This window comes from Glycine soja, chromosome 10 (assembly GCF_004193775.1).
Source record: "Glycine soja cultivar W05 chromosome 10, ASM419377v2, whole genome shotgun sequence".
Lineage (NCBI taxonomy): Eukaryota > Viridiplantae > Streptophyta > Magnoliopsida > Fabales > Fabaceae > Glycine > Glycine soja.
In genome coordinates, this window is record NC_041011.1 from 25,749,984 (window position 1) to 25,775,360 (window position 25,377).

The 25,377-nt window shown below is 32.5% G+C and overlaps 2 long non-coding RNA genes across 22 annotated transcripts; one reads left to right on the forward strand and one right to left on the reverse strand.

Annotated features, from left to right (window-relative positions):
• Positions 1-321: 321 nt before the first annotated feature.
• On the forward strand, positions 322-2,166 carry LOC114370948. Its single transcript, XR_003657966.1, has 4 exons — positions 322-565; positions 1,008-1,064; positions 1,279-1,360; positions 1,541-2,166. It is a non-coding gene; the product is annotated as an uncharacterized LOC114370948 (long non-coding RNA).
• Positions 2,167-9,800: 7,634 nt separating this feature from the next.
• On the reverse strand, positions 9,801-15,964 carry LOC114369784. Of its 21 annotated transcripts, none has more exons than XR_003657705.1 (10): positions 15,258-15,963; positions 14,629-15,021; positions 13,572-13,716; positions 12,541-12,604; positions 12,277-12,320; positions 12,010-12,116; positions 10,930-11,244; positions 10,736-10,818; positions 10,570-10,662; positions 9,801-10,047 (listed from the first exon to the last, which is right to left on the reverse strand). It is a non-coding gene; the product is annotated as an uncharacterized LOC114369784 (long non-coding RNA). The 21 variants fall into 21 exon arrangements; XR_003657703.1 differs by having other exon boundaries at positions 9,801-10,061; XR_003657717.1 differs by lacking the exon at positions 9,801-10,047 and having other exon boundaries at positions 10,374-10,662; positions 14,629-15,006; positions 15,258-15,312; positions 15,493-15,963.
• Between the last annotated feature and the right edge of the window lie 9,413 nt (positions 15,965-25,377).

Here is a 25,377-nt window from a genome sequence, read left to right on the forward strand (position 1 = left end):
ACAGTATTGATTAAGAAACCAAATCAAAAAAATATTTAATGTGAAAATATTAAGAGAAGACAAAAAAGATTATAAATAATATATATTTTTATTTTTCAATAAAAATATTTCTACTTCAATTTTCTTAATTAATGTTCTAAGAATCCTGATTAGCATTTTCCATAAAAATAATTCTTCAAAAAATAAATATCAAATGCTATCCTCTACAATTTTATCCATAGCGTGTTGAAATTCTATTTAAAGCACAATGAGAACTAACCTGCACGCTTTTTCTGCATAGTTTCAATTGCAGAGAGGAAGGAGTTGTAGAGGTCCAATGTTATGAAAACTGATTTGACTGCTGCTTCCTTGTTGGGTTCTTGCACAGCTTTGAGCAACATTTTGTTGTGATCTTTGGAGATCACGTTCAAAAGGCCAATGCAGTTCGTACGGCAAAATATCACATTTAACACAGGGAAACACCCAATTGGCTGTAATAACCCAACTGCTACCTTTTTTATCCCTAAGCTGTGAATGCGTTTAAGATTTACAGACATTTGCTTCACAAGGGATTCCATGAAGCCTGGTAAATCCTGCAAAAGAAAAACTAAAATACTATTCACATCTGTATTACTATGTTATGTTATATTCGTAATAATGAGCATAGCTACATTTGGAAATGGACTACTCTAGTTTTAGAAATGGACTATGTTATGTTATATTCGTTTAAGATTTATCAGTTTTGGACGTGGCATGGTAATATGCTTCCACTTTTTATGAACAATTTGCCTATACTTCCTTTTGCAAACACCACCTACATTACTGAAATATCTACTCAAATTAACGGATATATATTACCATATTTCAAGTTCAGAAAAACAGCAAACCAAAAAAGTCATGATAAAGCAATCATATACTTCTTGCATTTCTCCAATGATGACAGCTTTATTAAGTCTAGTTTAGTTTTACATATTAAATTTGTTGTACTAATACTTGATGTGAGCCTCACTTGGATTTTTTCTTTGTAGGGAGGTGATAACGACAAGCGCAGAGAGACACTTGACAAGGAAGATAAATTAAAAAAGGTGTGACTGCAATTTTTGGTTAATAATTCCATTACTTCTGATCATGTAATCAACAATTCCATCACTGAAATTGTTATTTCTGGACAAGGCTCGCATTTAAGTGTTAACTCGTTATTTAATTTATTTTACCATTTTCATTGAATTACAATGGGATTAGAATGGATACTGCACCACTGTGGCTGCTGTATTGTTTGTTCTTTTGCTTGAAATGCAGGGAAAATTGAATGAGAAAAGAGATGTCAATTGGTTGTGCTTGTGCGTGAGCTGATGAAAGTTGTGTTCATTAACAGATATATGTAAGTTGGAAGTGAACAAGAACAATTTCAATACAATTGCTGATGTTGGTTCTTAAAATTAAGTAACTTGAGAATATTATTTGAACAAATTAAGTAACTAAATATTATTTGTTCTCCCACACTTTATGATCACTTGGTGTGTCATTGCCTTCTGGTGCCACTGCTTGACATTGGTGACAGGATTTTACTAGAGATTGGATGGCTGATAGTAGCACACAAATGGTGGAAGTGGCACCTGAGATGACATATAGAATCCATAAACTTCTCAGCTTCAAACTGTCTGTATCATCGGAGGTCACGTTGGAGCATGATGCCGGTGAGGTAATCAACCACTTCTCTTCCAATCTCTTCAGCTCTGCTTTTTCTGAGAGATGTAATATAGCTTTTGACACGTCTCTGGCCACTGGCGAGCCTTTCTGGAACATCTGCATTAGATTATTTGAAAATTCTGTCATAACTTAATGAGTAATACTAAACTCCATAAACATTTTGTATTCATCCATCCGAGTAAGTATGTAAAACTGTGTCAACAAAATCTATAGCAAAATTGTCTGATTCCCTAACATTGTATTTGTTGAGATTGAAAATCATAGCCCAAACATAAAAGAAAAATTGCACAAACACACAACTGCATATGCACGCACGCGCACATACTATGGATTTAAATTTGTTTAACGTATTACCAAAGCTTCTAGATATATCTAATGATGGGTGAAATAGAATGATATGTTATGATTCACCAAAATAAAAAGAATGATATTTTATGATGGAACTTCCATACCATATGTTATGATATTTTCTCTTTTCTCAACCGATTGAGACCTCTTGATCAAGTAAAATGTTGTTTTATATATTTTATCAATTATTTATAGACAGTAACTTTTTTTAATATCTTATATCAATTATTTATAGTCATATTTATCACTATAAACAGTATGTTTTATTTATAGATAATTTATTCATTATAAATTATTTATTTTAATTAACCTTAAATTATTATGTAGGTTAAATATGTTTTTACATCGGTGCCTATGTCACCACCGATGTAGAAGTTCTCATATTCAACATCGTTGCTTTCTGTAAAACGGTGTAGAAAGCGTAACATACTACATCAGTGCATACGTCACCACTGATGTAGAAGTTCCCATATTCAACATCATTGCTTTCTGTAAAACGATGTAAAAAGCGCAACTTACTACATCAGTGCCTACGTCATCACTGATGTAGAAGTTCCCATATTCAACATCATTGCTTTCTATAAAACGATGTAAAAAGCGCAACTTACTACATCGTTGCTTAATTTAAAAACGATGTAGAAAATAAAAGATCAACATCGTTGCTTAATTTAAAAACGATGTAGAAAATCCGCCCTCAAAAAGCAGAACCAAGGTTTCTACATCAGTCATTAGTATAGCACCGATTTAGAAAAAAAAACAGCTTACTACAACGTTCGCTTATGGACTGATGTTGAAATTTTTAAGTTTCAACATCATTATAATCAAAAACGGTCATGCACCGTTGTAGAACATTGATTGTGACCGATGTAGATCATGCATCTTCTAGTAGTGAATCTGGCATTGAAATGCCAGAGAGAATCTTGCTCAAAGCCTCCCTCTTCAGAGGAAGTTCCATCGAACCTCCATAAATTGTCACACTCGTTCTCATCATTGAAAGAATCACTATAGCAATCCTTTGTGTGATAGTCACCTGACTCAGCCTCTTCCCTGAAATACTTTAAAAAATTCCATGCATTCTTACCCATTTCTCTGAAATACTACCTAATCATCAAACTGACAATGATGCACACAGTAACTCACTAAACAGGAATAAAAAGCTTAACAACCCATTTTCCAAAAGCAACATCATAGATTGATAGACCCTGCACGAAAGTTTGACCATAACAAACATTATTGCTCAACTGGTGTACACTTTCACTAAAGGATAAACATATATGGACACCCTTCAAGTGTAGACACCTTGAGAGATAAAAATTAGAAAGAGTAGATAGATAGATAAATGATTGATATAATTGATATCATGATGTTACAATAAGTGATGGCATTTTGTTATAGTCCTCATGTTTTAATTGTTAGTTTTTCTGTCTTTGATTCACATTCAAGTTCTCTTTTGAATATCCAACTTTATTGGTGCTTTTTTCACGTTGACATGCAAATTATGCATATGTGCACCTTGCATAATTGTAAAAACTCAGTTTTTAAACTATTTTTGTCACTTTTGTGGCAATGGTTGAATATTTTAAACGAGGTATTAAGAAATGATGTCACTTTAGTTAAATTTTTGAATTTGGAGCAGTAAGGAAATGATGTCATCCCTTTTAAAAGGAAATACATAGTAAGATAATGGTGAAAAGGAGAAAGGATCATATTAAATTAAATAAGCACACTAAAGCACATATTAGTAATAGGACAAGATAAAATAATTTTAAACGAGGTATTAAGATTTCATATTTTGTTTTAATTTTCAAACACTTTTAGATTGTAGATATATTTCTTACCATTGTCGTGTACACTTATCATGATTTTTTAAATCTACTATTAAAACTTCTATGTTGAGTTATCATCTTTTAATTGGTTTATTCGTAGAAAAGGTAAACTTTAAACATTACTAAATTAATAAAAATAATTTTTATTTTCAATATACTTATAAAATGAGAAAAAAAGACTATAAAGTGATAGTGTAAAATATGATTTAATCAAAATCAATCATAAGATTTTTTTTATGAAAGGCATATAATTATGACATTTCATTAAGCATTAACTTTGTCTACTAAGATTTTACAATTGGACTCAAATAAGACTTTAGTTAAGCAAATATTATTGGCAAATTGCAAAGCTGACCATAAAGCCCATGCCTCTCCTTCCAGCACCGAAAAGCATGGATGTTTCCATTCAGTCGCTGCCATGAAAATCTCTCCAAAATTGTCAATAATACAATAACTTATACCGGTGCAGTTTTGAAGGTCAAAAAAGGAGGCATCTATGTTGTACTTGAATGTACCTGTTAGGGGACACACCAAACCTTGATTTCTCAAGTTAGCACAAGTAGAGAGAACATTCATGCAAGCTCTCCCTACCATCATTCTAACTCTTGGTGGAATCTTTTGCTTCCAAATAAGATAAATCATTCAAAATCCACAAACATATAAATAATCCAAAATTGGAAAAAATGACGTAATGATAAACAACTAAAACCATTATCAAGTAATTAGGTTTCAAAATGACATAATAACTTCAAACCTAAAATACCGTACCATCTACAAATTCAACATGACCTAAACCTTTAAAAACCATCAAATCTTATACCATATTAAAAGATTAAGCAAAATAAATACTAAAAGACTATTAATCTTGAAATATCAAATTTGGACAAGATTTTTTCTTTTTCCATCAATTGACTCCTAATTCTTAAATGGTTTTTGAATAACTTCATTTTTTTATTTGATCATTGTAAGAATCCAGGACCAAATCAATGGCGAAATGCATCCTCATGTTAGCCTTGACCTACAATATCAACATAAGTAATAAATTTGGGTAAACTTCTAAAACATTTATTTTTAGCAATAATAACAGTGATCCTTATAACATTGGTATAGTCATAAGTGCATTTATAGTCAAACATCCATTTTGCTACCCACACACAACCGTCATTCCTAGCATGATATATGTAATTATAAAGTACAAGCTGTGACATCCTGGAAATTCTACCCGGAATTTTGTAAGCGATATATTTTAAATAATTATATATATAAGTATTATTCAGTGTATGTGTGTATATATATATATATATATATATATATATATATATATATATATATATATATATTCCTGGTAGAAGTATGTACATTGGGGAAAAGATACGCGGGTTAGGCTAATTAACGAAGAGTAATCCATAATTGGACAGTTATAGATTAATTCTCAATTAATTAGTCTAAAAATTATCGTTTTGCGTGTAACTTAAAATTTAACAAAACCAACCTCTGAACCACGCTCTGGGTTTCATTCTGAGCGTTTTGATATATATATTGCCTACTTTCGAAAACGGGTCCCGACGGGTGCAGAGAAATGCGAGGAACTGGAACCAAAGAAATGACACGCAAACCGAGGTAAAATTTTAGCATTCAAAAAGTTAAATTTTTCTCTCTTTGTGGCTGAGTATGAAGTCACATCAAGGGGAAGAGGTGGGCCCCTTTTGCTCCACTCAAAATGAGACATGTGGCATGGCCTTTAGAAAAAGGAAAAAATAAAATCTTTTTAAAATAAAAGCCACATTCTCTCTCTTCATTCAGCAGATTTTCAAAAAGCTTTTCCCCTTTCCCACGTTGCTTTTCTCTTCTTCTTCCTTTCCATTGAAGCCTCCATTAAAGCTCCAAAATTTGCTTATCACTTCTACTCCAAATTGCAAAATGAAGCCATTTTCGGAGTCGTGAAGCGCACCTCTACGTTGTGGGACTTCGAATTTCTGGTATGGGTGAACTTCTTTTCACATGAAATTCGTGGGTATTGGGTTTTTGGGAGATATGATGGGTAGTTCTACTAGGTTTATGCCTTATGGTAGTTATTTGTGAAGGAATTTATTGAAAACATGCTATACTTGACATGCTTGATGTGAGTAAAGCTACCCATTCTATTTTAGGGTTTTATGATGATGCTTTGTGATGTTTGAGTGCTGAAATTGTTGATAGAAAACTGGTAAAGATGATGGGGAGAGTTAACCTAGGGTTAAATGTGAGAATGGTAGTGATGTGAGTGGAAAAGTGTGAGATTTTGAGGACTTGAAAAGCTAAATTTGGGGTTAGTGATAATTGGAGTCTAAAGTGAGTTGATCCTAGTTTAAAATGTCAATTAGGACTTGTAGGAAAGCTTGGGCAGAGCAAATGAGAAAAATGAGTGACAAATGTGAAAACAAGAGCCATTTCTAGGGTAAATTGGGTGTTGAGGGGTCAATTTTTGAATCGGTGGAGTTTTCGCCTTAAAATCAGTTTGAGCAAGTCTAAATTAATGTTATAGACTTGTTTGAAATGAGAGTTTACTCCAAAATTACCCCATTCTCATTTTCACTTCTCAAACCTTGAAAATTCACTCAATTGATGGGCTTTGGATACCTAGATTTGGATTTACCTTGACCTGAAGCTTGTTTTTGGTTTAAATACGATTTATTCATAATTTAGGACTTGTAGGATCCAATTTGAGCAAAATTGGATGTGGGCAAGATGGATTTCAAAATCTGTCCTATTATGCAGAAAATTGTTGTTGAATTGTGCAGCAAAATTTTTCAACATGTGCAGAAAATGCTTGTGCATTGCTGGTTATGGGAAAGGTAGTACATATTGGGTTCTGGACATTTTCTAGCAGATCCCAACAGTAAAAATGTATATTTCTGTACTAGGAACCTCCAGTAAAATTTTCAAGTCGATCCAACGGTTAACGAATCGGAACGAAGAAAATGTTACTGGGGTATTTGAGTGAGGAAAGCTGTAATATGTGAATGTGTTTTGGGTAGAGTTTTCTGCCTTTGCCCTGTTTTCTTGGTTTAGGGTAGTTCATGATAGTTGGAATTGAATTGATTGGATATTGTGGAAGCTTGGAGGGGTTGATGGGGACCCGGTGCTGAGAGGAACGAGGATAAGGGCTACGTAGGAGTACGTGAGCTCAGTTGAAGGTGGGCAACTGGGGATGGTGGGTTCATGTTTGATTTGTGGATGTGGGAGAGTTGATTTGCACCATCACCTAATTGCCACCTAGTACCACATATGACGGGTACCCCATAATCCAACAAGCTTGATGTGAGAAAGCGTGGAAGAGTCAGTCTTCCTACTTTTGTTTGTTGACCACAGAGTGGTACCTGGAGATATGTCGCGGGGGTCAGGAGACCTTGGGGACGTCAGGTGGAGTGCTATTTCCCAAAACCAAGCTTGACCAATCCCGACCCAACCCAGGCATAGTCAGTCAGTGAGAACATGTGATGTACCTAAACAGGCGAGCTCCTAGCAGTCAACCAATAAAAGAACAAAGTCCACAAAGCAAGGAGGCTTGTGTGGCGGCTGGCCAGCTATGAATCTTGAGTGGTATCTGAAATTTGGCCTCTGGTAATCGATTACTAATGATGTGTAATCGATTACAAGGCTTAAAAATGGAGACAGGATGTTAAGATGGCCTCTGGTAATCGATTACCAAGGGTGTGTAATCGATTACAGGGCTAAAAAATGGAGAAAGGATGTTAAGATGGCCTTTGGTAATCGATTACCAATTGTGTGTAATCGATTACACAGAGTAACAGGGCACTGGTAATCGATTATCATTTAGGTGTAATCGATTGCACAGTGTAATTTGTTGGTTTCCATGTGCAGAAGCTGTGTAATTCGAGTTTGGGCACTGGTAATCGATTACATACTTTGGTAATCGATTACCAGAGAAGAAATCCCTTGAGACATACCTTTTGACTATACGTAGCGGTTATGGGACGTATTGTATTGTTACCTGTAGTTAGATTTCTTGTGAAAGAGTCTACCCTCTTTCTTTTATTTCTTGTAGATCACGATGGCAGCGCAGTTAATCCATGATCGCGTGGTGATGGAGTGCCTAGAGGGAGTTTGGGAGACCCTCGAAGGCAATGAGAGGTGCCAATTTTGTGGCACAATTCGACTCACTGCTACTTCATTGGTACATCCGGAGGAACCCGCACGCACGCTTCAGCAGCCTGTGGAGTGGATACTACCTGCACCTATTCCATATTGACTAGTGGAGCCAGTCCAAGTGATAAAGGTGTCATCCTCTGAAGAAGATCCTGAGGAGGACCCAGAGGAGTTACCTCCTGATCCTGCTATGGACGCCCTTGACTTACCTGAGGATGATGAAGACCTACTCCCTGAGGTGGATTCTCCAGAGGATATCATGTCAGCATCTGAGGCAGACTCTATAGAAGAGAGTGGCCCTGGAGGGACAGCGAATAGTGAAGACTCTTCATCATAGCATACGACTCCTTAGACTAGGTTTACATACTTTTTGTGGGTGGGTGTATCCAGTATAGACTGCTAGGTTTACTCTTTTGATTTTTGGGTGGGTAGACCTATTGTATAAAAATTTTGATGATTGTATATATGTGGCTGAAACCACCATAGTTGATACCTTTGCTCTGGATGTCACTATGTATTTTGTAAACTCCCATATTTTGGACAGTTTTAGATGTTGAATGAAATTATGTTTAATCTTGTTATTTGAAAAGGAAGTGTTAACAAACTTTATTGAAAAGAGTTTATTGACCGCATTTTATTATTTTTCATGTGACGACCTAAAATGATGGCTGGTATATTTTTCTTTTTGAAAGAGCAAAATAGTTTAGAGGTTATGAGTGATCAGAAAGAAATGACTCTGAATAGAGTTGTGAACTGGTCATTCAGGACTCTATAGTGATAATTTTCCTTATGAATTTAAATTTTTAGTCTTAGGATTCAATTGTTGACCAAGTCATTCATGTTCAATCAATGGAAAGTCAGAAAGAATAGGCTTAACACCATAGAAAAGGTCATAAAATGAAGGATGCTATAAAATTTCTTCTAATAACATAGCCTACACCTAATAAACATAGTCAAGTGAAATCCATTAAGCAAAATAAGATAACATTTGTTTATTTATAAATTTAAGTTACTTATAACTTGATGAAGCTCCATGTGAAGCTTGTAGGCCTTGGATCTTCTTCATCAATGGAGTCTTTTGCTTCTTGAAGATCAATGGCAGCAAAATGGAGAAGGAAGAAAGATGATTGGAGACGCCACTTCAAGGAGAAGATGAGTCAAGAACAAGCTTACCACCATAGGAAGCAATGGATAAGAGCTTGAAGGTAGGAGAAGATAAGTGGAGGGAGAAGAAGAAAAAGAGCACAGAATTTTATGCCTCAAATGAGGTCTAAACTTTGAAGTGTAATTCTCAAATGATCAAAGTTGAAAAAATGCATACACAAGGCCTCTATTTATAGCCTAAGTGTAATACAAAATTAGAGGAAAATTTGAATTTCTATTCAAATTTCACTTGAATTTGAATTTGTGGAGCCAAATTTGAGGTCAAAATTTCACTAATTATGATTAGTGAATTTTAGCTATGGTTCAACCACTAATCCAAGCTCAAGTCCAAGATTCTCCTTTAAGTGTGCTTAGGTGTCATGAAGTATGTAAAGCATGAAGGACATGCACAAAGTGTGACTATATGATGTGGCAATAGGGTGTAGCAAGCAAATGCTCACCTCCCCCTTATGCTAAACCAAAATTTAATTGGATTGAGCTTCTCCCGGTTCAATTAAATTTTTCTCCCAACACACACATCAAATAGTGCACTTAATGCATGTGAAATTACAAAACTACCCCTAATACAAAAACTAGTCTAGGTGCCATAAAATACTAAGGCTGAAAAATCCTACATTACTATGATACTCTCCCTACACTATGGAGCCCTAAATACAAGGTCAAAAAATAATGAAATTCTAATATAATATGTACAAAGATAAGTGGGCTCATACTTAGCCCATGAGCTCAAAATCTACCTTAGGGCCTCCTCGTGCATCTCTGACTCAATCTTCTTGGAGTCTTTTATCCAATACCCTTGAAGGGTAGGATTGCATCATAACTTTTTTAGCCTTTCTCCTCCAAAATTCATTTCTTGTCTCACTTGGTAAATCTAGCATGATAAGTCTTTTCCCAATGATTTCAACAACAAGAAGGTACCAATATTTTTCATCATTAATTGGAATAAAGATCTATAATACACAACAATAAATGTAATTATTTATCATTTAAATATAAATGACTTCAACTTTAAAGTAATTTTTTTGGGGAAAAAATACCTTATTCAACATATTAGCATTATCCATGAAATCCTTCTTATAGTATCTAATCACAGTTTCAATCATTGTCTTCTTGTCCAATGCATATTGTTGCATTATGTATATTAACAAGAAAATTTTAGTTTATCTTTTACATATATTTGAATGCTAATATGGCATGTATACCAAATAAAGGATGAAATCTATTATACCACAAAAGTTGTAGGTAAGAACCAAGCCATCAAATACATTGAATCACTTTTTCCTTACAACTCAATTTGCTAGCAAGTTAAGGACCTAAAAAAAATTAAATTTAACATTTTATAAATTCCAATAAAACATAAGATTTGTATGGCTTCATAGTTAAATATTCTTACTTCTTTGGTCAACCTCTTCTTGAGGCATAAAAGTCAACAACCTTTTTCCTTTCTCCATGACCCTAGGATGAGTACTTCATCAAAACCTCCTCTCTACAAATAGAAACAAATAAATTTCAACTATATAAATGAGAACCAAAAAAGAATAATGAATTCAATTACAAACCTAAGTGAATTTCGAGGCTTGTTTTGAAATATGTATGAAGCAACTGCAGCTTCCACTCAATAAGTATCAAATCCTCTGAGGGTCTAATTGCAACGGGCATCCATGAAAAATGCAAAAAAAAAAAAATGCAGTAATGATTAGTTTATATAATTACTATCAATAGTTGAATTTTTAAACAAAATTATTAAACTTACCTCCGATATCACAATTCCAAATGTCTTTCCTTCATATTTCCCAATAGCAATTTTATGGAAAAGCTTGTTCGGCTTAATTGTAGTTTCGAATCGTGGAGTAGTTGAAATCATTATGTTTTATGCATCTTTAGTAGTTGGGGTTTGAGACGGGCTCGAAGATGGAATGTTATTTATAACAACTTTTACTAAGTTATTCACAACCTCTTTAAGATCTTCAAGAGTTGATTTCATATTTGAGATTTCTTGACATACCTGTGTTATAGATATGTTTTGTGTCTCATGCATAACTTTTCCCTCTCCAACAGTTGAACACTACTGCAAAAATAACATACTACGACAGTTCTTGAGTACATTTAAAGACCATTTTGAATCATCTTTGAAACCAACATCGTTGAAAGTCTTGACTTTTGACGACGGTTTTCAAAAAATCGTCTTAGAAAAAAGTATCATTTTAAGACGGTTCTTGATTAAGAACTATCTTAGAATGTTCCTTTTTAAGACGGTTGTTGGCTAAAAATCGTCTTAGAAGAGTATCATTCTAAGACGGTTCTTTGAACAACCGTCTTATAATGGTTTTAAAAAAAATAAAAAAATAGTGAATTCTAAGACGGTTTTTGTAAAAATTGTTTTAAAATGTCTCTACATTCTAAGACGGTTTTTTAAATAATCGTCTTAAAATGTCTTTGTTTTTTTTAAAAAAAAATTGAAGATTCTAAAACTATTTTTTTTGGAGAAATCGTCTTAGAAAGTAGACGATTTTTTAACAAACCGTATTAGAATATATTTTTTAACAAAAAAATAAATTGTATAGATATTATTAAAAAATATTATTTTTCTTTATATAAGATTCGTACATATCTAAATATCTTTTTGTCCACTTTTTTTTTTATGTTTTAACATATATAACTTATTGTATATCAAATGCCTCCAAAATACTAATAATTACAATCAGTACAAAACAAAATTAAAAAAACACATCTACAAATCCTAAAATAAACTACTTTAAGAAATGTTAGATGAAAAAGAAATCAGAGAATAAAAAAATAAATTTAAATTAAGAAATTATAAGATTAAATGTACCAGAAATCGTCTACTACTATTCCCTCCATTAAATGCTCCCATTAAATTAAATGTCACCATTTTCTTGAATTCTCTTCCCAAGTACCACTTAATGCAAACCCCACCATCTGTACATTCACATGTGTATACAACATAGTCAAATAATTGTGTATTAATAATATTATTATTCTTTATTTAGAATATCTAATTGAGGGTCGGAGACTAATTTCTCCATATATGAATTAGACAAAGTAACTAAGGGAAAAATATGAGTAAGTGGGTTTTAACCTGTGGTATCACAATTGCAAGATTGAGAACTCCCAAAGATAAACCTGAAGCAAGAAAGAAATTAAGGTTAGTAAAAGTGTAAAACCCAATTGGCTACTTGAAATTGCCATGAGAACAATTTATTTAATTGAGTGTATTTAGCAAAAATCAATTTGTGAAAAATAAATTTTTTAAAGTTACTTTTATGAATTACTTTTTTAAGTATAAATCATTGTAACTAAAATAATCTATTTCAAACAAGTTGTGAATTGGTAATTTGTTTACCTTGTCCTGTTCCTCAAGTGTTGCAGTATATTGATGCTAGAGCAAAAGGAACACTAAAAGTAATCTGAACACAAGAACAACAAAAGGTATATATTAGTTTAAAGCAACTGGATCATTATTCAAGGTTTTCAATTTTTTTCCATGCTTCAGTGTTTATAATTGTCCTATAAACCTCATTTTTTATGTGACTTCCTCTTCACATCAAGAATAAAGGTCATATGTCTATATTTCATTTAAAAAAAGTCATATATCTTTGATCATTTTTTAAATCTCTATTTGAATTATGCAAATATTAGACATAAATTAGGTAACATCTGCCAAAATATTAAGACTGAAATTCCACCAGTCAAACCAGCCAACCTTTTAAGACTTTTCAAGATTCTTTATACAAAACTAGTAATCAAGGATATATAAATTTGTATTAAAACTTTTCTTGTCGCATCCATTCCTTGTATGTTTTCTATTTGCATTTTTGTCAACAAAATTTATTTTCTTATAAAAAAATATGCTTTAATATATTTGTAGGTCCTTAAATTATTTTTAAAAAATTTAATTAAATCCTTCAACCAACTAATTTTTTTTAATCGATTATCTAGTTTTTCATAAATTTTATAATTGAGTCATTCAAATTAATAAAACTATCACAAATGGTTACTTTTCTGATAGTTTCGAGATTTTATAAACTAACTTCAGTAACTCATTATAATGATTCCATTCACAAAGCACACCTGGGTTAATTGTCTAGTTTCATGATTTCCACATAACAGGGTAATATTAGCTGGGTATCTATGAAATTACAGAAAAATAAAAGGATATCTAACTTTTCAAAGGAAAAAAAACCTATAAGAATCACATATCAGGGTAATATTAGCTGGGTACCTATAATATTTGTATCAAGACTCAAGATTAGATTAAAAAAAGGGAGCCAGCCTGGATAAAGTGATAATTTAATTCAATGAAGCATTAAAGTTTAGAAATCATGGGACTTTTAAAGAAGTAAAGAACCAAATAGAGCAAGAGAGGAAACTAACAATAACTTCATCATGTAATTCGTACACAAGCACAAAGTTTTCCGTAATGAGTCTTCATTGAGAATCCCAAGGTAATCCTTAATAACTCGAGCAATTCTTTGTAAAAGCTCCAAGACAAAAGAAAGTGATGTATTAACCCTTGTAGCTGCAACAAACAATAAGCCAACAACTTTCACATGAAAGTAATTTACACCATCCACATTCTGTCAATGAACAAGAACACAAATATTAAAGCACATTTTTTGTGCTCTGCCTGGATATTAGTTTTTATACAAATATTATAATCTTAACCACAGGAAGTTATATGCATTGTACAAGGATAAAGATTACCCAAAAAAGAATATGAGATAAAACTACTACATCCCAATTAGGATTTTTTGTATCCAAGAGAACAAGGACAATATCAAACCTGCTTAATAAAGGACCAGAGATAGAGGAAGTATATATCAATTATTAATCCCTCACTTCATTATTCAATTTTTAATAACCCGTTAGAACAAGAATCCCCCCTTTTCATAAAGAGAACAAGAAATAACCGCCTCGGGCAAAAATTTAAGCCAACTATTTGTGGCTTTTGAAAATAGAGCTCAACAAGTTATTCAACAAAAGAAAGAGAACATTAGTTGTATGTTATTTATTACAACATTTGATTTAATAAAAAAGCTATGTAGTAGATGAGAAGAATAAAGAGATTAACATGTGGTGTGATAAACAAATAATATTATAAAAATTATGTATAAAATAATACTCTAACTTAAGGAAAGTTCGAAACAAGCAACTTAACTTCCTTCTTTTGTTGTTTCTTGTCAAGTACCATGTATTTGAATTCTGAAGAGACAGCCTAGCCTATGATAAGAAATTAAGATTTTGTATTCTATGAATGAAAAAATTAATAAAATGAGAAAACACTCTAATATTATCCGACAAAAAGTTGATAATGTTGGAACTATAAATAGACAAACTCATCATTTTCTCATATCACTTAGAAAATTACTGAACGTGTTGAAACTGCAAACAATTTTTTGATAAAAATTGAGATGAGAAACGATTGTGGTACCAGGTGAGAGTGTTGGAGAATCCATCGGCGACAAAAGCAGAGAGAACCTTGATGTTAGAGAAAGAGTGAGCCATTGGTGATTCAAATTGGTGGAAGCTAGCTAGCTAGGGTGTTCAACTGCGGAAAGCTTGTTCCTTAATTAGAAGTGAGATGAACGAACAAGATGAAAAAACAAGATCTCTAACGTCAAAGTAAAGAAAAAAAGAAAAAATAAAATTTGAAATGGAAAAAAGGATAAGAAAGAAAGGAGTAGTAGTAAGAACCGGTGATGAGGGCTTTAATCAAAGTAGCTATGCGACCCTTGAAATCCCTTAAGACCTCTTCGACGGGGAGGGAAAGAAGCAAAGTTTTAAGTATTTGACCCTTAACTTGTACACTCTGCACTGCGCATGCCTTTTTATTAACCAAACTTGAATTAGGAAGAACTCAGTTGTATTAACTAGATTTGATAAAAGTCCATCAAGTCTGTTACAAACTCAACACTTAAACAAAAATAATTGCAGAAAACACAATCTAAAATCACATTTTCAATAGTTTATTTTTATTTTATTTTTTAGGAAAATAAAATCACATTAAGAAAGCATTACAAATTAAAAAGAAAAACAGAATCATTGAACTATGAAACAAACCTTAAGAGCTCCACTAACAGGAACCAAACCTCCATTTGCAAGCTCAATGTAGCAACTTGGAAAAACACAATCCAAAAAATAAAATTCAAAAACCACAAAGTCAGATCTCCAATCTCATTTCAAAAATAGAGAAAGCAATACAACAAAAACTACAATAGAAAAAAAATCAAAATCGAAGAGGAAAAAAAATCAAAAACAAGGTTCTAACATTTCTCAGCTTCTCGGTGTTCCTCACCGTCATTTTCAGGTTCAATAGAGGATAAAGGTCATCTGGATGTTTCGGAAGAGGATAGGCTCTTTCTGAAAGCTTCTAGAAGTTAGTGAAGGCGCTCTACACTCGCCATCCTCTCCTTCGTGTCCTTCGCACATGACATTTCCAGCGCTTCGTCCATTTCTTTCTTCGATTAGATCTGAAGAAGAGTGAACCACCTTCTTCAAAGTTCGTTGCTCGGGTCGAGTTCGACGTCCTCGAGGTCAAGGTCTTCGTCGTCGTCAATGCATGTTCATCGCGGCGATGGAATTTTAGGGTTCTTTCTCTACTGCGAGTGTGAGTGTGAGTGAGTGTGTGAATGAATGAAACGCGAGTTGTTTTGTTGGAAGAGAAATGAAACTACGACGGTCTTACGAAAAACCACCTCAAGGATGGGAGGCAAGCCTCATTTTGTGCTTGATCTTAGCTTAACTGGTGGATCATGTGAGCAAGGTGGAAGTGGATAGTTTTATTTATCTCTAAACAGTTTGAGAATCTATTTTTTTTTAAATAAAATAAATGAAAGATATATTTGTTTCTTATTTTAAAAATCAGTTTTAACTTCAGTGCCGACAAGAATTAATTTGTTAACGAAAACAATGTGGTGTTATAGTATTTTTAAATTGTTTTTATTATATACAAGTTTTATGCTGTAATTTGACTTGTATTACTCTACTACTACATTAAACTTTCACTAATATTTAAATAATTTATTTATCTTTGTATACTTTATCCATACTACTTAACTTTTAGAATATTATTTGTATATCTATTTAATTTATTTCAATTAAGGATGGAATTCGAATGATACGATTTCACTTAGTTGTAAACTTGTAATAAACAATTTGGTAGATTTTAAAAAAATAAAAAATGGAAAGTTGTAATTATTAAATTGGTAGATTTATTAATTTTAAATAAATAATTAGATTTAATTAACAAAGCCATAGGTTTTTAAAATTAAAAAATAAAACAGTTCTAGTTAGCACGTTTGTAGAATTTTAAATAAAAAAATGAGCAGTTTTACTTAATAACTAGCGAAAGCATTGCCTATTTCCTTTTTTCTATTTTGCTATTGAGTTTTTTATATATATATTAAGATTTATTTTTTTATTTTCTTTATCGGAATATGGAAATTTTTAAAATCATAATTTTTACTTTCAAAAAATAAAGGATTTAAAAATTATTTTTTTACTGTTGATTTTAAAATTATAAAAAAAACCATTTTTAAAAATAGGTTTATAATTAGGAGGCGTGTTTGGAGTTTTTTTCTGCTTTTATTTTTCTAAAAATTATTAATTTTTGAAAAACAAATCAAAAAAATTTAAAAAAGAATTCTGCTTTTATTTTTCTGAAATTTATCATAATTTTAAAAAGAATTCAATACTTTAAATTTATTTTTTCTTTTAAAAATATTTTTATTTAACCGAAATGGTGGGGTTATTCACGTCCACAATTATGGGCATGCAGTTTTAAAATTTATTTAATTTTAATAAAAGAAAGAAATTTTTGAAACTTGAAAACCACATCAGATGAAGAGGTAATTTTTTTCCTGTTTCAGATTTAAAATTAAAATCATAATTTTTACTTTTTAAATAAAAGTTAAAAAATCCATTCTTAAAAGTTGGTTTAGAATTATGTTGTGTTTCAATTAGTATTTTTATGCATTAAATTATTTCACACCAAATAATATCAGATTATCAATAAACCGGAAAAAAGAGTCATTTTGTGAATTTAAAGTTTTATAAAGATTAAAATTTTAAAAATAAGATAAAATAAAATCATATTTGTAAAAGTAAAAATATATTAGAGTTAAGTAATTATAACAATACTGTTATTTTTATTTTTTAACAGAAGGACTGGATGAGATAATATAAATTCATTTTTTTCAAAAATAATAGTAATCTAAAAAAATGATAATAACTGAAAAACGTAACTGCAGATGAAAGAACTTTTTCCTCTAACTTCCACTCCGGCGAAAGCATTTGCCATCATTATCTCAAAATTAACTAAAACCGAAATTAAATTCATTTTTATTAATTTTAATCACAACAAAATTAACTAAAACGCTGGAGAAAAAAAAGAAACAAGAACGGTTAGCTTTCCAAACGGCAAAGTCACATAGAATTCACACTACACAGTCCAAACCCAAAACGTCATGAACTTTAATGTTGCTAATTTTCCGTTCCGCCCCTTTTCCGTTAGTTTCCCTCGAAATCGAAAAAAAAAAAACAACTAAACGGAAAATTCTAAAGAGAGATTCTCATCCTTCGGTCGCAAAAATCAGTGAAAAATATCTTCACCTTTACAATGAGAGAGAGCATCGAACAAGAACAACAACCAGAAGAAAAAAGAACCCAAAACAAAACAATTACAAATTCTAACATTTCTGGGCCTCATTTATTTTATGGTACTATTCCGTCAAAAATTGATATATTATAATAATTTTTAATTATAATTTTAAAATTCTGTTCCATGAATGAAAATAATTTTTAACACTTTCAAATTAAAAAAAGTGAGAAAATATTTTTATATAAAAATAAATTTAAACATTATTCATATAAAATTTGCATATATTTAATTTTAAAAAAATATTTAAGAGTCTCTTAACATAAAAAATAATGATTTATAAAATAATATACATTAAATTTGAATATAATATAAATACCTAAGAGTCTTTTAACATAAAAAATATTTTAAAAAAATAATCACCTAAATTAATTTGCCCTAATATGGATACTCATACAATAAATGAATATAAATATGGCTAGCACAAATGAATATAAATATGGCTAGCACAACATAAATACAGTATATAATTGTGTAAGAAATAGTATAATTTTTTATATTTTTAAATTAAATAAAAATGAAAGATGTTTTGATATATAAATAAATTTAAACACCATTTATATAAAAATTATATACATTAAATATAAATATAAATATGTAACAAAATAAAATATCCAATGATTAAAAAGAATTAATCACCCAAGTAGTTTTACCCAAGTATGGTTATTCATGGGACGCATAAATATGAATATGTATTAGAAGCCCCTGCCTACCCCCCTTATATACGTTACCCTTATCCATTAATTACAGTTAGAAAATTTTATACATACATGATTTCACTTTTAAAAAATTATTAATATAGAAAGTCGAGGTTTTTTCATGAGTTAAGAGTGATTATTTTTCTTTTTTTAAGGGAAAAAAAAAGAGTGTTTCTTTGTCTCAATTTGTCTCTTTATTTTTGGTATAACCAGGAGGAGTATTTCTCCTGGTGGGTCCGTCCATTTTTTACGTAAAGTTTATTTTGAATTTTAAACATCCATTATTTATAAAATCTTTCAAATTTTTAATTTTCAAAATTTCCAAATCCAACATACCCCCTGTATTTTTGTAGATGAAAACAATAAATAATAAGTGAAACAAAGTAAAAAAAATATTTATCATCGTTTGTCTCTTTTTCTTAAAAAAATAAAAAATCAACACAATTAAAACTAAACTCCCTATATTTTTTTAAACGGGGACAAATGATGTAAAAAAAATTGTTTAAAAGACTGAAATAAAAAGTTGAACACCAAATTAACAATCTGGTAGATTTTTAATTATTTTTAAAAATTAAACAGATTTGATTAAAACACCACTAGCTACACATGTTCCTTTCATTCCTCTAATTTTCACACATAGAGAAGGCAACAAAGCAGCACACTATGTTGCTTCTTTGTCCTTTAATTTTCTGGATATGTATTGGTTTCATGAAGTGCCTCATGGCATGTATGCTATTATTGCTAAAGATGTTAATGAGTCTTTTTCTCTGTTTGAATGAAAACCAGTACTTTAATGTAGAAAAAAAAGTGCACATAACTATAATAAAAAAAACTGACAGTATATATGTAGCATTGTTAACTACTATTTGCATATCGCCCCATGTGAGGTTTAGAACCAATAAAATCTTAAAAGACAACTTCCAAACTCCCTGCACCATATATACATTTGTCCATCCACTTCTTCCCCATACACAAAGTATACATAGTTAAAAAACTGCTCTAGGATGATGGAATTCACCTATTCATCCCTTCCCAACATTGATTCTGTTATATTTGTGGCTGCAACACGAATTTCAGTAGCATAAATGTGAGTAGGGGCCACATTGTGGATTTTAGGAAAACACAGATTAAAAACAACCAAAATTTAATTAGTATAGCCAAATACTGTCAATAGGTGTCCATCAAAGTAACATGTTAATTTTATAATTTTACTTCAAAATATACTTCAAATCCATTCGATTGTTTGTTCATTGTTAACAATTTTCTCCCACACCACCTAAAATCATTCAACCACCAATCGAATTACGTAAACTTCTATTATGAAAAAAATTAAATCTTTAAAAAATAAAAACACTATTGCCAAATTAAAGTTAATTACCATTCTATCTTCCACGGTTAATAACTTGTTGAAGAAATCCATTCCAAGATAAGGCATTATTTTTGTTTGACATTGCACTGTAATAATAGTGGGCAAAATTAAAAAATAAATTATGTCAATGATAAGAAAATTTCATATTAATTACAACCTGAGTAAATGTACAAAACAAAGCTGATTAGCATAAGACACGGGAACAATAGAAGGTACTTGAGTGTGAATGCAAATTAAAGACAAGCCTTGACTATCATTTGGAAAAAATGTCACCCCTTAGGGAGTGATTGGATTAACAACATTGATCATAACCTTATGTTGAGCAAAATAAAGCAGATATATTAATAAGGAAATATAACTAATATAATTAACTTATAAGATAAACATTATTATAAAATTGATTAAATTATAGATATCATAACGATACATTACTGAGGACTCCATTCCTACTCGGATTGTATTAGCACCACTAATAGAGGCACTATTATGGGTCTTCTATTGAAATACACATACATAATACAGTCAAACACAACAAAATCTATAATTTATTCTCTAAAAATATATTGTTAAACCCAATCAATTAGTATCATACATACTTTATCCTTTTTTGAATTTGGTTTCGATAATTAGACATTCTTAGGAAACCTTTTGGTAGAAGTTTTTCTCTTTATGCTTCTGCAAAAACAAAAGAAAAAAACTCCTCACAACCAAAACAGTAAAATCACATACACACTCACAAACTCATATAAATATATTATGTAAAAATGACAATTACATTATCAATGTCAAAGGTACTCTCATTAGTGTCTTTAGGCAAGGGGTCGTTCATGTAATCGTGGCATGCACTTTCTTCTTCTTCTTCCTACAAATAATACACAAAACAACATTATCTTTATTTGATTTAAAAAATAGGCTTAAATATATTTTTGGTCCCTGATATATATCCATTTTTTTACATCTGGTCCCTAATTAAATTTTCCTTCAAATCGGGTCCTTAATATTTGAAAACTTTTGTTCGAGATCCCTATCGTTAGTTGAAATATGTTATATGCTTACGTGGTCGTTAACCGACCACACAAGCATACCACATGTGGTGCCACATGTAATCTTTGTCTGAGTGCGACTACACGTAGGATTTTTTTAAAGTAAAAAATGACATTGTGTGGTTCCTCTAACCCTTTTCTTCCACCACCCCTCTTTTCTTCTTCACATTCACCAACAATCATGTCTCAACTCCTCCACTCTATGTTCCATTATTAATAACAGGTTGAAGAAATCCATTCCAAGATAAGCCATTGTTTTCGTTTGACATTGCACTGTAATACTAGTGGGCAAAATTAAAAAATAAATTATGTCAATGACAAATTAAGAAAATTTCATAATAATTATAACTTGAGTAAATGTACAAAAACAAAGCTGATTAGCATGAGGCATGATAACAATAGATCATGTCTCAACTTCTCCTCCTCTTGCTTCTCTCTGAAGTAACTGCCCCCATTTTTTTCTAATGTAGAACATTTCCCTCTTTCTCTTTCCCTCTTTCTCTCCCTTTTTTGCATAAGTAAATATAAACACCGTGAGCTAGAGCACTAGGCCCTCATCTTCAAGTACCTCAAGGCGGGTGGTTCCCCCTGACCTCTTTCTCTTCATTCGCAAGAGCCTCCAATTAATGTTGTCTCACCCATCGAGTAAGTAATTTAAAAATATCATATTTTTTGCTCTATTTTGTAAAAGTTTGAGTTTTTAAGTTTGGGGTATTTTTTTCAATGGGGTATTATGGGAAGAACTCATGGAAGAGGTCGCCAATCCAAATATTGCTTCTGAAACTTATGAAGAATCCATCACCCAGTCCACTAAGAGGGAGGCTACTACATTGAAAACTACAAAGACTGAAGAAGAACAGGCGAGACAAGAAATTTACAGGACAGTAACCTAAAAAAATAGACAAAATGCTACTTTGTCCTTGTTGTAATAGCATGGACACCAAGTTCTGCTACTACAATAATTACAATGTCAACCAACCCCATCACTTTTGCAAGAATTGCTAGAGATACTGGACTGCTGGGGGACCATGAGGAACGTTCCTATAGGTGTTGGTCGCAGGAAGAACAAGAGCTCGGCTTCTCACTGGTGCAAGGGAGGGTCAGTGAGGGTGGGGGAACTCGTGGAAGAGAATAAGGTAGTGTTAGACTTTTGGCAAGCGTACCAATTGTTGTCGCAGGTTACAAATTTATAAAAAGAGATTGTCTCCACAGGGACTTGAGTTAATTAATTTAGTTAGATAAAAGTAAACAGTTTGAATAGTTATGTACAAATTTGATTGAGATATCATGGGTTTTTTTATCTAACATAAAATAACTAGAGTAACGGAATAACAGAAATAACAAAATTGACGAAATTTAGTGCGTTGGAAATACGTAAAATTACAAAAACAATAATAACGAATTCAATTAATTCAAGAAAAAAAAACGTAGGATTGGATTTCATCGTTCATACCCTCAATATCCTAATAAAATTAACATATATAAATCATTATCTAACATTATTGATGCACACATTAAGTTACCCTAAATCGATCCCTCACACTCGAAAATCCTAAGAATATTTATCAAATATCGATCCCTCTCATATGAAGTAAATATTCCAGCATTACAATCATAATCTCGTGCTATTTTCAATCAAAAAGTTATGCTCTATTCCTAGCAACATAATGTAAAGAGTAACTTCATTCAATTTAAATTCTAAGAGTACTTCCCAATCAAATTTAAAATCTAATTTCATGAAACTAGTGATCAAATAGAATCAAGCATTATGAACAAAATGAAATCACCAATAATGAGTAGAAAAGATTCATACATATATATAATATCAAAAGATATATAATGGTACAAAGATTACATCAAATCCTTTGGAGAAACTAATCAATCATTGTGTAGAGCACAAGACCAACAAGAGAAATGACAAAGGATGCAATCCACGGTCATAAATTTGCAACGCCCAAGCTCTGCTTTCCACTTTCTTCTTCCCGTCCTGAGTTTCTCACGTTTTTTCTCTACCTCTGGATGTTATTTTCAGCTTCAAAGACATGACTATTTATAGAAATGAGCCAAGAGGTGCAGGACAATTCGCCCAGGCGAATTTGTGACTTAGTGCTTGTCGCAACCTACCCTTCGGCGGGAGGGCGACGCGAGACTCGCGGGATGCGTGTTCCACGAAAGGAATACGCGCGGAGTCGCCACCAACGTTTATTCGAGGAAAACGTCGGAAAAACCGGAAAAGACGCGATCTACGAACTTTTAAGTTGAAAGGTTCGGGAGTTGTATTTACGCACGGGGAAGGTATTAGCACCCCACACATCCGTCCCAAGGGACGGCAGCCTTTAATCGAATGTGCAAACATGACTTTGATTTTTTATGTTCCCTTTTATGTTCTTATATCCTTTATACCCTTTTTATATTTTTTCCTTTTTGTGGTCGACAAGGGTGTTTCCCTTTGCTCCTACGTATTCCTCAATTGCGATGAGGAAATCAGACCTACGTAGTTCTTTTGGAACAAAGTGTTTGGTTAAGTTGTTTTTGTCTTTTTTGCAAAATATGTTTTTATTTGAACAAAAGGTCATTTAAGGTGTTGGACCATTAAACGGTCTTTTGTTTTTGAAAGGAGAGAAACGTTAAGGCATTGGACCATTAACGATCTCTTGTTTTTGAAAGGAGAGAAACGTTAAGGCATTGGACCATTAACGATCTCTTGTTTTTGAAAGGAGAGAAACGTTAAGGCATTGGACCATTAACGATCTCTTGGGGTGGTCGACAAAAGCGGGGCTTTTGCTCCTACGTATCCTCAATGAGGAACTCAGACCTACGTAGTTCTTGCTTATCAAGTGATTCTTTTTTATTTTAAGAGGTGATCATTTTAAGGCGTTGGACCTTAAAAATGATCCATTTTACTTAGTGAGAAATTGAAATGACGAACTTCAAAAGCCTATTTTTGTGGACGAGCTTGACTAGGCGAGTTGATTTTAGCCTTAGTTTCACTTTAGTTATTAATCAATTCAATTAAGAATGAGAAATCCCAAAGAGAAAACGTCCGATTGATTTTCCGCTTTATTTTACTAAAAGATGTCTTTTTGATTATTATATTATTTTTTACCTCTTTTTGATTTCCAACGTGGTTACGGCACGACCGAACAGTCGGAATTCATTTTAACCGAAGTTAACGGATAATACAATTCAAACGTTCAGTGGAAATTTATTTTATTTTTAAGTTAAGCGAGAAATGACTTAAGTAAAATGGCTTAAGCACGTCAAGAGGGGGTATAAAAAGTAAACAAAACGAGAATAAAAATGCACGAAACGCAATGTGGACCACCATGGGTGCATAGAATGAATCGAAAAGCTCGGTTCGAGGTACTTACCCGTTGAAGATCGAAGAACGATGAAGAACGAATGAAGAACGTCAAAGAACGGTTGAAACCTTTGCGAGATTCCTCACGGAAAACGTTACGGAAACGTTTCGGAAGCGCCTCGGCTTAGATTTTCTTCACGGAAACAATTTTTCCAAGCAAATTCGAAAGAGAGAGAAGTGCCTAAGGGGCTGGACCCTTTCCTTCTTCATTTCCTCCCCTATTTATAGCAAAATAGGGGAGGTGGTTGCCGCCCAGCTCGCCCAGGCGAGCAGGGTTGCTTCCTCCAGAAGCAACCGCCTTCTGGAGGAATCTTCTGGAGGGCCCAAGTGGGCCTGGGTGCTATTTGCACCCCCATTTTTACTAAGTACACCCCCCTCTGCTGTTTTTTGGTGATTCTTTTTTCGTAAAGTTACGGAAACTTACGAATTTCGTAACGATACTTGTTTTCTTTCCGTAATGTTACGGAACCTTTGCGGATTACATAATCATCCCCTTTTTGACTTACGGAATGTTACGGAACCTCACTTAATTATGCAACGATGCTTCCATTTGATTTCCGGTGTGTCACGGAAACTTACGGATTGTGCATCAATATTTTTTGGTTTTTTTCGGCATGTCCTGGAATTTCACAAATTGCCTAATGATGGGTGCCAAGCACCTCACGAGGACCAAAGAATGGTCGCACGTCATCGAGCAAAGGTCCCCGGACGAAATTAGGGTATGACAGTTGCCCCTCTTTACTTGTCTTTTATTGGAGATAAAAGGAAAGTAAAGATAAGACACTAATTTCGTTCCTCTCGACTTGGCGAGAGTCGCGGGTGACCATAAAATCTCCACATGCAAATGACTTGTTGTTCCCAAAATATCACAAATTGCCTAATGATGGGTGCCGAGCACCTCACAAGGACCAAAGAATGGTCGCATGTCATCAAGCAAAGGTCCCCGAAAATCAGTGCATGACACTAATTTCGCCCTTCTCGGTTGACGAGAGTCGCGGGTGACCGTGACTTGTCGTTCCTAGGATTTCACAGATTGCCTAATGATGGATGCCA